The sequence below is a fragment of the Stenella coeruleoalba genome (assembly GCF_951394435.1).
Source record: "Stenella coeruleoalba genome assembly, chromosome: 3".
Lineage (NCBI taxonomy): Eukaryota > Metazoa > Chordata > Mammalia > Artiodactyla > Delphinidae > Stenella > Stenella coeruleoalba.
Window position 1 is genome coordinate 139038327 of NC_137148.1, and position 9748 is coordinate 139048074.

Here is a 9748-nt window from a genome sequence, read left to right on the forward strand (position 1 = left end):
TTACATTAAATAATGCCACACTTTAACACAAAGTAAAGTGATACTTAGTATCACAAACTCTTACAGCTTAAAAACTACAAGAAATCTTAGAGAGCAGCTAATGTAACATATATATTTGATAGATAAATAAAAATGTTTCCTGAATAGCATAAATGTCATGCTTAACATCAAACTTAAAAGTTAACTGTAACTAGAATCCATATTTCTCTACTCATATTTATGTTTTCTTTGAGCAGCTTAGAAAAAATATACAAAACAAACCTCAATCTTTATAGAGAAAATTTAGATTGATAAAACATAAAGCAATTTTTAAACCAGACTTACATTCTCTAAGTACTTCTAAGAGAAGACAACTGATGGATCCCTGTTTGAGGGAGGAAATAGATAATAGTCTCTACATCTGCCTGGGCACATGCTATGGTCCCACATAGTCACTCATCTGGCTTGATATATTTTCAAGTTCTCCAGCCTATAATATGAAAAGAGAAAGGAGAAGAAGAAACAGAGAAAGGCGATGGGAAGGGAAGAGAAGGGAAGGGAAAGAAATAGCTTAATTACTAGCCCTTGTATTTTGTCAAAGGCGAATCTTTTTCAAGGTTTTCAGATTTAGAAAAAAAATTTATATTGTTCTCGGATTTTGTCTCTGCCAACATCAATAGCAGAATATTGTCAGAAGTGGTAAGCAATGCAATACTAATACAATGCAATACCATACCAGACCATACCATACCATGCCATATCATACCATACCATACAATGCAACACAATACTATATATATATACACACATATACAAATATATACATATATATGCTTCACTTGATAGGGAAACCAAATCCATTATAAAATCTACATGTTTACAAGTTTTTTGTTTGTTTAGGGATAACAATAGTAGTATGATAAACCTGTGTTCTATACTCCTAACTTGAAAGTTAAAACATTGTGTTTTTATAGCTTTCAAAGATATTCCATAATTGAACCCTCTAAAAGGTAAAGAATCTTGCATATCTTTACCAAGAAGAAAAATAAGCAAAGATTTTATAATGACTTTTCCCAAAACATACATTTCTCAATCTTACTATTCTTCCTGGTATTTTTCTCACATAAAAAAGTATGATTTATAGCCTAGACTTTTAATGGAATAATGATCCTAATGTTAAGATTAACTATGGTCTGGATGGAACTGCTGTGTCAAACAACAGAACACAGGTTGAAAAAAGCCAATTTGGGGTTTAAATTAAAGATTGAAAAAAAAACTTTTTTATTTCTCTGGAAATAATAGCCTTCTTGGACTACGTGATTATCATTGTGTCCCTAATTCACTGGTAAATAAAGATTTACAGAGTATATATGTGGCTGCACAGCAAATAATCTTTGAACTACTTTTACCACTAGTTCGACCGTTCGTTGGATGTTATTCATCAATGTTTCACTTCAGGGAAAAAATACTTGGAGCAGTGTGAAAATTATTTCTTTAACAGGTAGCACCACATTTCTTTTTGTGGAGGGAACCAACTTTGTGTAGGGAATGCAATGAAACAAAAGCGAGTTCGGGAAAAGTGAAAGTGGTGATAGGTTGGCAAAAACAAGCACAACAGAAGAAATATTTAAAATTCTCCGCACTGGAGAAAAAGAGATAAAGTATCCTCTTTTGGTTGCCTTTAATTACCTATCGTATACACAGAGAATCAAAAGTGGGGAAGGTGTGAGAACAAAGAAGAGAGAAGGAGGCACGAAGAGGGTGAGGAAACACAACCAGGGAGCCTGAAACTCAACTTCTGGAAATAGCTACAGGACTTCTAAAAACAGGCATGTCTTACTGTGAATTTTAAGTTCTATGTGTTTCTTCAGGGTAAAACTCTCCATCTACTCAAAAATTCAGGAAAACCTGGACACAAATTCCTTAAATAAATGGTTTGGTGAAAAGTGAGGGGGAAGGCTAAGAAGGCTGCTTCTTGGTTCATGTGGTGTGAAACAGAGACAGAGGCAGAATGGACAGACCATCCCCAAACTGACCTTATTCATCAGAAGATGATGACTTTATTCATCACTCATCTCAAGGACCTTAAATAGTATCTGGCATGTAGTAGGTGCTTAATAAATATTTGTTGGTTGAAGGAATGAATGCATGAATGAATTAATTAATTAATGGAGAATTTGAAAGGCAGCAGTGATTTTAAGAAAGTAAGCCCTTTGGGAACCATGCAAATCCTGGAGAGGTGGTCATACTGTTATATACGAAATGAAGTTTCAAGTAATCTTTTCCAAATCTTACAGGTCAATAAAAGCCTGTTTAACATCTAGTTTACATGTAGGTTAACATTTAAGACTTTTAAAAATCATTGTTTCAAGAATAAATATGACCAAAAGGTTTGTTTTTTTTTTAATCTTAAAGTATCTACTTTTGCTTGCCTTTAATTACCTATTGTACAGAGACTCAAAAGGTTTCTAAAGTTACTACTAAAAATAAATGTCCAGAGGATAATTTAAAACTACTGGAAGAAAAGCATCCTGAAATACAGCTTTATAGACACTCTAGTTAAACCAAAAACTCTATCAGGCTGATTTCAAAGTATTAAAGGGTTAAGGCTAACAAATTACCTTAAAACTTAGTGGCTTAAAAGAGCAAAAAATATGCATCACCTCCCAGTTTCTATGGATTGAAATGTAAGAACTACTTAGCCCAGTGATCCTGGCTTGGAGTGTCACAGGAGGTTGTAGCCATGATGTTGGCCACGGCTCAGTTTTCTGAAGGTTTGAATGGGCTGGAGGATTTCCTCCCAAGGTGGTTCATTCAAGTAGCTGGCAAGTCAGTACTGTTTCTTGGCAGAAGGACTCAGTTCCTCATTACAAGGATCTCTCCTTAGGGCTGCTTGAGTGTCCTCACAAGACAGGCAACTTCCACTTTCCAAGTGATTCAAAAGAAAGACAGAAGCTTCAGTATATTTTACAACCACCCTTGAAAGTGACACACCATGACTTCCACCACATTTGATTCATTAGAGGAAAGTCACCAAGTACAGCCCATAGTCAAGAGGAGGGAAATTAGGCTCCACATTTTATAGACAGGCGTGCCAAAGGTTTGGGGGACACATTTTAAAACCACCACAATTACTGTGAGTCAAAAATTTTAAGTATTCAGTTAAAAAGCTATATTTTAAATATATGTTGCACTTCAGTAATATAATGCAATTTAACAATTTAATGACCTTTTTTTTTTTTTTGGCTCCGTTGGGTCTTTGTTGCTGCTCGCGGGCTTTCTCTAGTTGCGGTAAGCGGGGGCTACTCTTCGTTGCGGTGTGAGGGCTTCTCATTGCAGAGGCTTCTCTTGTTGCGGGGCATGGGTTCCAGGTACGCAGGCTTCAGTAGTTGTGGCACACGGTCTTCAGTAGTTGTGGCACGTGGGCTTCAGTAGTTGTGGCTCGTGGGCTTTAGAGCTCAGTAGTTGTGGCGCACAGGCTTAGTTGCTCTGCGGCATGTGGGATCTTCCCGGACCAAGGCTAGAACCCGTGTCCCCTGCATTGGCAGGCGGATTCTTAACCACTGCGTCACCAGGGAAGTCCATTCACTGACTATTATTTTAGCAATTAGAAATGCATTATTTAGCAAATTAGAAGTAAAGTAGTCCGTGAAGAATATTCCTTTACTGTGTCACATTATTGAAGAATGTTGTTAAAATTAGATCTTAAACACAACTTCTTTAATGCCAAATCAGCAAGGTCTGCCAGGTTGATGAATTTTTATCTCATTTTTCCATCTTTATTCATTATTCCTGACATTTTTATTTAATTAAAACTTGGCCATCTCCAAATGAAATTGAAAATAGTTTTTAAAGACAGACATCAATGCTTTGCATTCTAACAAAGGACACCGTGTGTATAGTTTCATGCATGCATTCCCAGAAAATATGTAGGTATTTATAGGCACTGTAGTGTATCAGAATAAAATTGATAATTCATTAAAATCACTTTAAAGAGCTGTCCTTGCCATTGGGTTTGAAGATGAACTTCTAGCTCACGACATTTCCTTTTGAAGGAATCGCTTTAAGAACACAAGTTATATTAACCTTAATGTACATCACAACAAGAAATAAAAAATGTCATAGTAAAAACATTCAGTTGAAGAACTGCTACCCTTAGGCAACACAGAGAATGTTACCACCAGGCTTTGTAAAACAATAAGTATTTGATATCTTTTAGGGACCACTACTAAAGAGTTGTTATGAATGAGGATATTAGATCTTAAGATTCCTATATCTATTTGTGCTTTTGATTAATCACTTATAAATTTAAACAAAAAAAAATCATGGAGATTGTTGACATACAAGAAAGAAAATTAGCATTAAATATTAGAGATCTTTCCTAAATAATGCATTGTTTGAATAACCAGACTTGCTTTAATTAATATTTTCCATTGCATGTTTATTCATACCAGAAAGGGGAATAATTCATGTACAGACTATTGAACCAATTTTCTGCAAATGTTAGAGAAACAGTGGACACCTAATTTGACCAGAAATGGAAAAACATGACTGCTAGCTGATAATGATCATATTTTACTCTGAAATTATGGGTCAAAATTGTAATGTTTACCTCCCTACTTCACTTAAAAACTTGTTGTGCTATTTTCCCACGTGTAATCTCCTCAAGGAACTTCTAATGTCATTGAGGAAATTAGACCAGTATACATAGAAGGATCCCAGAATCCCGTTTAAGGCAGTATATGAAGAAGTCCTGGGTTTTAATGATTATGGTATAAGAGGTCACACAATTCCAACACTGAATGCACCTCTAATATATATATTAGTATCCCTTTAGCTGAGGCCCTATGAATAACATGATTCCTGTTAGAAATGGAAGTTATCAACAGATTTTTCAAAGGTTCTAAGGGCAATATAATTAGTAACAATAAAAGATATATAACCCATCAATAGTATAACATTTAACTGTTCATATACAAATTTTAATACTAACGAGCATCTCTTCCTCAAAGCAAGTCATACATAAGACTTACATTCCAAAAGGAGGACTCCATATGTACCTAGACCAAGCCAGAAACAAAAAATGAAAGTTTAATCTAGTGTTGTATTTGCAAGTTTTAATAACTGGAATCTTGAAGAAAGTAAATAATTCTGGGTTAACCTAAGTTTTCAGCATATTTGCCATTCATCACTGGGTAGAGTATAGTCAAATTTGATCTTTTGCATTGACAGGCATTTTTAACTATATATTTAAGGTAACCACAGAAAATAATATCATCCAACACTGATCCATCATAATAATTCATGATTAGTATTTTCTCAAAAAAAGACATTGAGTTATATGCTATTATAACCATATTAAATGCTTATTCATACTAATACAAAAAGAAAAACATAGTCACCTACTCACACAAAGATTTCTAACTTTATAATAGCTAATGATCTTCCTAATATTAAGAAACCTACAAAACTCTAGACTGACTCAGATGCTCCACTGCAGACTAAACATTCTCGAATAAAAACCAGAGCTGGGCAGTAGTTAAAGCAGCAAAAACAAGTTTTACTCAGGACTATCGCAATAAGGTAAAAGTGACTCAGTACCAAACCTGGATTAATTGCAAATACAGGGCAAGTGGGAATATACAGCCCAGGAGTGGAAGGGGAGGGAGGGTAGTGGATGGAAAATTATTAAGAGGAACACCAGGGATAAGGAGAATTTCACCTAAACTGACCTAACAGGGTTCTTTGCTGAAGATAGGCCAGGGTAATTAGGCATCATCTGGGGGTGGTGAAGGATGAAGAACCTGATCAGATATAGAGGGTGATCAGATATTGAGGATGGGGGTCTCTTGCTAAACTGACTTGGCAGGGTTCTTGCTAAAACTGGATTTTACAAGGAAGTATACAGGTGAGTCCAGGAGAAGGTTCAGGAGCCTAACTAAAGTTTGGTCAATCAAGCAAAGAATCTGTCAACATAAACATAGATGATTTTAGGATACATACTGTAGTGATGTACAATCACTGCATGATCATTTTCATAGTTAACATCTAGTTTCAAAAAGTTCTAAGTGTGAACACACTTATCAGTAGAGTTTAAAAGAAAAAACTACAGTCATCCTTCAGTATGTATGGGGGATTGGTTCCAGGATCCCCCACAGATACCAAAATTGGACGGTGCTCAAGCCCCGCATATAAAATGGCATAGCATTTTCATACATAACCTACGCACAACTCCCATATACTTTAAATCATCTCTAAATTACTTATAATACCTATTGCAATGTAAATGCTATGTAAATAGTTGTAAATAAAATGTAAATGCTATGTAAATAGCTGCAGGCATGGTACAAACTCAAGTTTCGCTTTTGGAACTTTCTGGAATTTTTTTACAATACATTTTTAATCCACAGTTGGTCGAATCCATGGATACAGAACCTGCAGATACAGAGGGCCAACCGTATTTTTTTTCATAATTGTGAGCACATGGAAGGTCATTCTAAACATATTTTCAAAGTTCAAAACTGTAAAGAAAGAGGCTGATAGATTTGAAAACATAAACATTTCAGAAATTTGAATAATAAAATGCCATTATCAATGTTTACAAAAGACACACTGGCCTCAGCACTAGTCCATTGATCCAATAAGAAGCCTCCACCTTAGAATTTCTTATATTCACTGTTGCCCCTACTAGGAACTCTGTTGCTCAGGTCTCCAGATGTCCTTATTTCTCTCACTTCCTTCAAATTACTACTCAACTGTCACTTTCTCAGTGGGGCCTTTCATGACCACTTTATATAAAATAAATGACACGCCTCCCCAAAAGAAGCAGGTATTCTTATTCCCCCTTACCCTACTTTATTTTGTCCAGAGCATTAGTCCCCATCTGACATACTTTGTACTTAGTTGTTTGTTTATTTTCTGTCTCCATTCCCACTCCAAATAAAAGCATGATCCATGAGGTTAAGGACTTCATTTTGCCACTGCCATATCCCCGGTAACTAGAATGGTTGCTGCTCCATAGTCTGTGCTCAATAGGTTTTCATTAAATGAATTCCTAAAAGAAAAAAAGGATTTTAAAATATTGCTACATGCTGCCAGATTACCTTCCCAAAATGTTGCAGCAATCACCACTATATGTAAGAATGACTGTAACTGCTTCCCCATACTTTCACCAACACTAGACATTATCAATCTATTGTGTATTTATTTATTATCAAAAGGATAGGTGTAGCTTTTATCAAATGAATAGTCAAACCTAATTTATAGCCAGGAGTATATATTTTTGTTGATAGAGTCCTATGTAACACACTATACAGCATGCAAACAGAAACAATGCAGATAAAGTTTCCGAGTTAATATCCTCAATAGTTCATGCTCGTGCCTTTTAGCTCTAAGAATTAAAATGCAAATAAAATACATCTTCAGGGGAACCTGTGGAAGGCAGTAATCCCTCCATTTCAAGAAAGCATCTTTCAGCCAGCACCATCCTTCTGTGAAATAAGCAATTTCTCTGGCAGGTCTGAAAGAAAGAATGAGAAAAATGAGAGGATCACTCATTATAACTGCCCTCCTGGAATCCTTTCAAGAATATGCTTCCATGATGATAAAGAGAATTCAGAGGCTAAGAGGCACTCTACTAAGATTTACGGGAGGTTTGGAATAGATCCACATGAAAGATAAATACAAATTGCAAAAGAAAGACGGATGTGGCAGTGGTAAAGACATTCCTCATGTGACATGGAAGACCCCAAGGAACAGTGATTCCGGGGATGCAAACTCAGCCTGATGAATAGCTCTTGAGAATGACAGTTGTAAAAGAACATCGAGCAATTGGAAGACCTATGGGGAAATTGGCTTAGAATCTGAAACTAGATGGTCTGTATGATAAAGTTTCTAAGGCACAGATTATCTTTAAAACATCTCAGTGTTCAAAGACCACTGCCATACCCAATGTAGAAATTACAAAGATGGGCCATTCTTTGCATAGTTCTGAGTTAATACAAATAATAGCATAAACCAAAATTAAAACAACTTTCTGCCATTCTTTTCTTTTTAAGTTAGTCTTTCCTCTCATATTTAATAGGATTTTAAAAAGTAAAATAGCTGTCTTTCCAAATTGCAAACTATAGATGTTCTATATAAACGCCAAATAGTCAGGCTTACTTCTAATATTAGCCAAATTCCCCATCTGAGAGACAGAACTTAAGCTGGCATTAAAGCAAAAAAATAATAATAATAATTAATTAATTAACTACTGCCAGATTACAGAAGACTTGGATCATTTCAATGATGTTGCCAACAGATGGCAAATTCAGAGCAATGGGAGGTAATGACAAAATAATTACTTCTCAAGCCAAGATCCAAGCTAAGAGTGTGCTCTCTGAGAAACAATGATTCTGCTCACTGCTGAGGGAAAAGACATACACACACAAATATTAGGAGAAAAATAATCAAATCTATAGAAATTAAGGCTGAGAACTAAGGTTAAAAATATTCTAGTAGAAGGAAAGGAAAAAGGGAAGGAATATTTTAAATATGCCAATTAAGAATAAAATTATATTAAAATTATTCAATGGTAATAATGCTGACCTTTTTAAAGCAGTATATATATAGTCCATGTCCTTTTACAAGTATGTCCTCATTCAACCCACAGGAACGCTATGAGCTTGATTTTATTATTACCCACATTTTACAGATAAGGAAACTGAGGGATAAAGAAGTTAAATAACCTTCCCAAGGTCACAACTTGTAAGTGGTAGAGCCAAGATTCATTGCTAGACGTTCTGATTCCAGAGACCCTATCCTGGACATCACACCACTATGTATCAGGTTAAATGTTGCATGTAAACACCCAAAAGGCAGTTTAACTTTCTGTTTGAAGGCAACCCAGCTCTGTAAGCCTAGTTCACTATGACAGCATTGCTCTGCTCGCATAAAACTCAAAGATTCATTGATTCAAACATTTAATTAGCACTACGTATAACACAAACATCACATCAGGCACTAGAGAGATGACAATTTATTTCCAGCTCAGGAACAGCTTATAGCCCAGCAGGAAATAATACAGATATGTAAACAAAAATAATCATAATGTGATACAGGAAGTGACATCCTATGAGGTACATTTAAAATATAAAAAGTTACAGACTTACCAAAATACTATTGCATTTTTATCTCACGCAGGGAGCGGGAAATGAGAAGAGAGAAAAGGATAAGAAAGAAATAATGGCTGAAAGCTTCCCAAACCTGAGGAGAGATTCGGATATTCAAGTTCATGGAGCATATAGGTCATGTTAAAACTTCAATTCAAAATAATCTTCTCCAAGACACAGCATAAGAAAATTGCCTAAAATCAAAGTCAAAAAGAGAGTTTAAAAAGCAGCAAGAAAAATCAAATTTTTTTCATACAAGGAAACCTCCATAAGGTTATTAGCAGATTTCTCAGCAGAGACATTACAGACCAAGAAAGAATGGGAAGATATATTCAAAGTGGTGAAAGAAAAAAAACTGCCATCCCAAGAATACCCAGCGAAGTTATCCTTCAGAAATGAAGATGAGATAAAGAATTTCCTAACACCTACCTCACAAGAAACACTGAAAGCAATTCTTGAAGATGAAATGAAAGGATACCAACTAGTAACATGAAAACTTATGAAAATAAATAGCATACTAGTGAAGGCAATATATAATCAAATTCAGAATACACTAATACTGTAATATGGTGGTATATTAACCACTTAACGCTAATATAAAGGTTTAAGAACAAAAG

The 9748-nt window shown here is 35.2% G+C and overlaps 1 long non-coding RNA gene across 2 annotated transcripts; it reads right to left on the bottom strand.

The window, feature by feature from the left end:
- Window positions 1–4453: 4453 nt before the first annotated feature.
- LOC307185043 lies at window positions 4454–9507 on the bottom strand. 2 transcript variants are annotated; one of them, XR_013827863.1, is made up of 3 exons: window positions 9226–9507; window positions 7411–7498; window positions 4454–7033 (listed from the first exon to the last, which is right to left on the bottom strand). It is a non-coding gene; the product is annotated as an uncharacterized lncRNA (long non-coding RNA). The 2 variants fall into 2 exon arrangements; XR_013827864.1 differs by having other exon boundaries at window positions 7397–7498.
- Window positions 9508–9748: the final 241 nt, after the last annotated feature.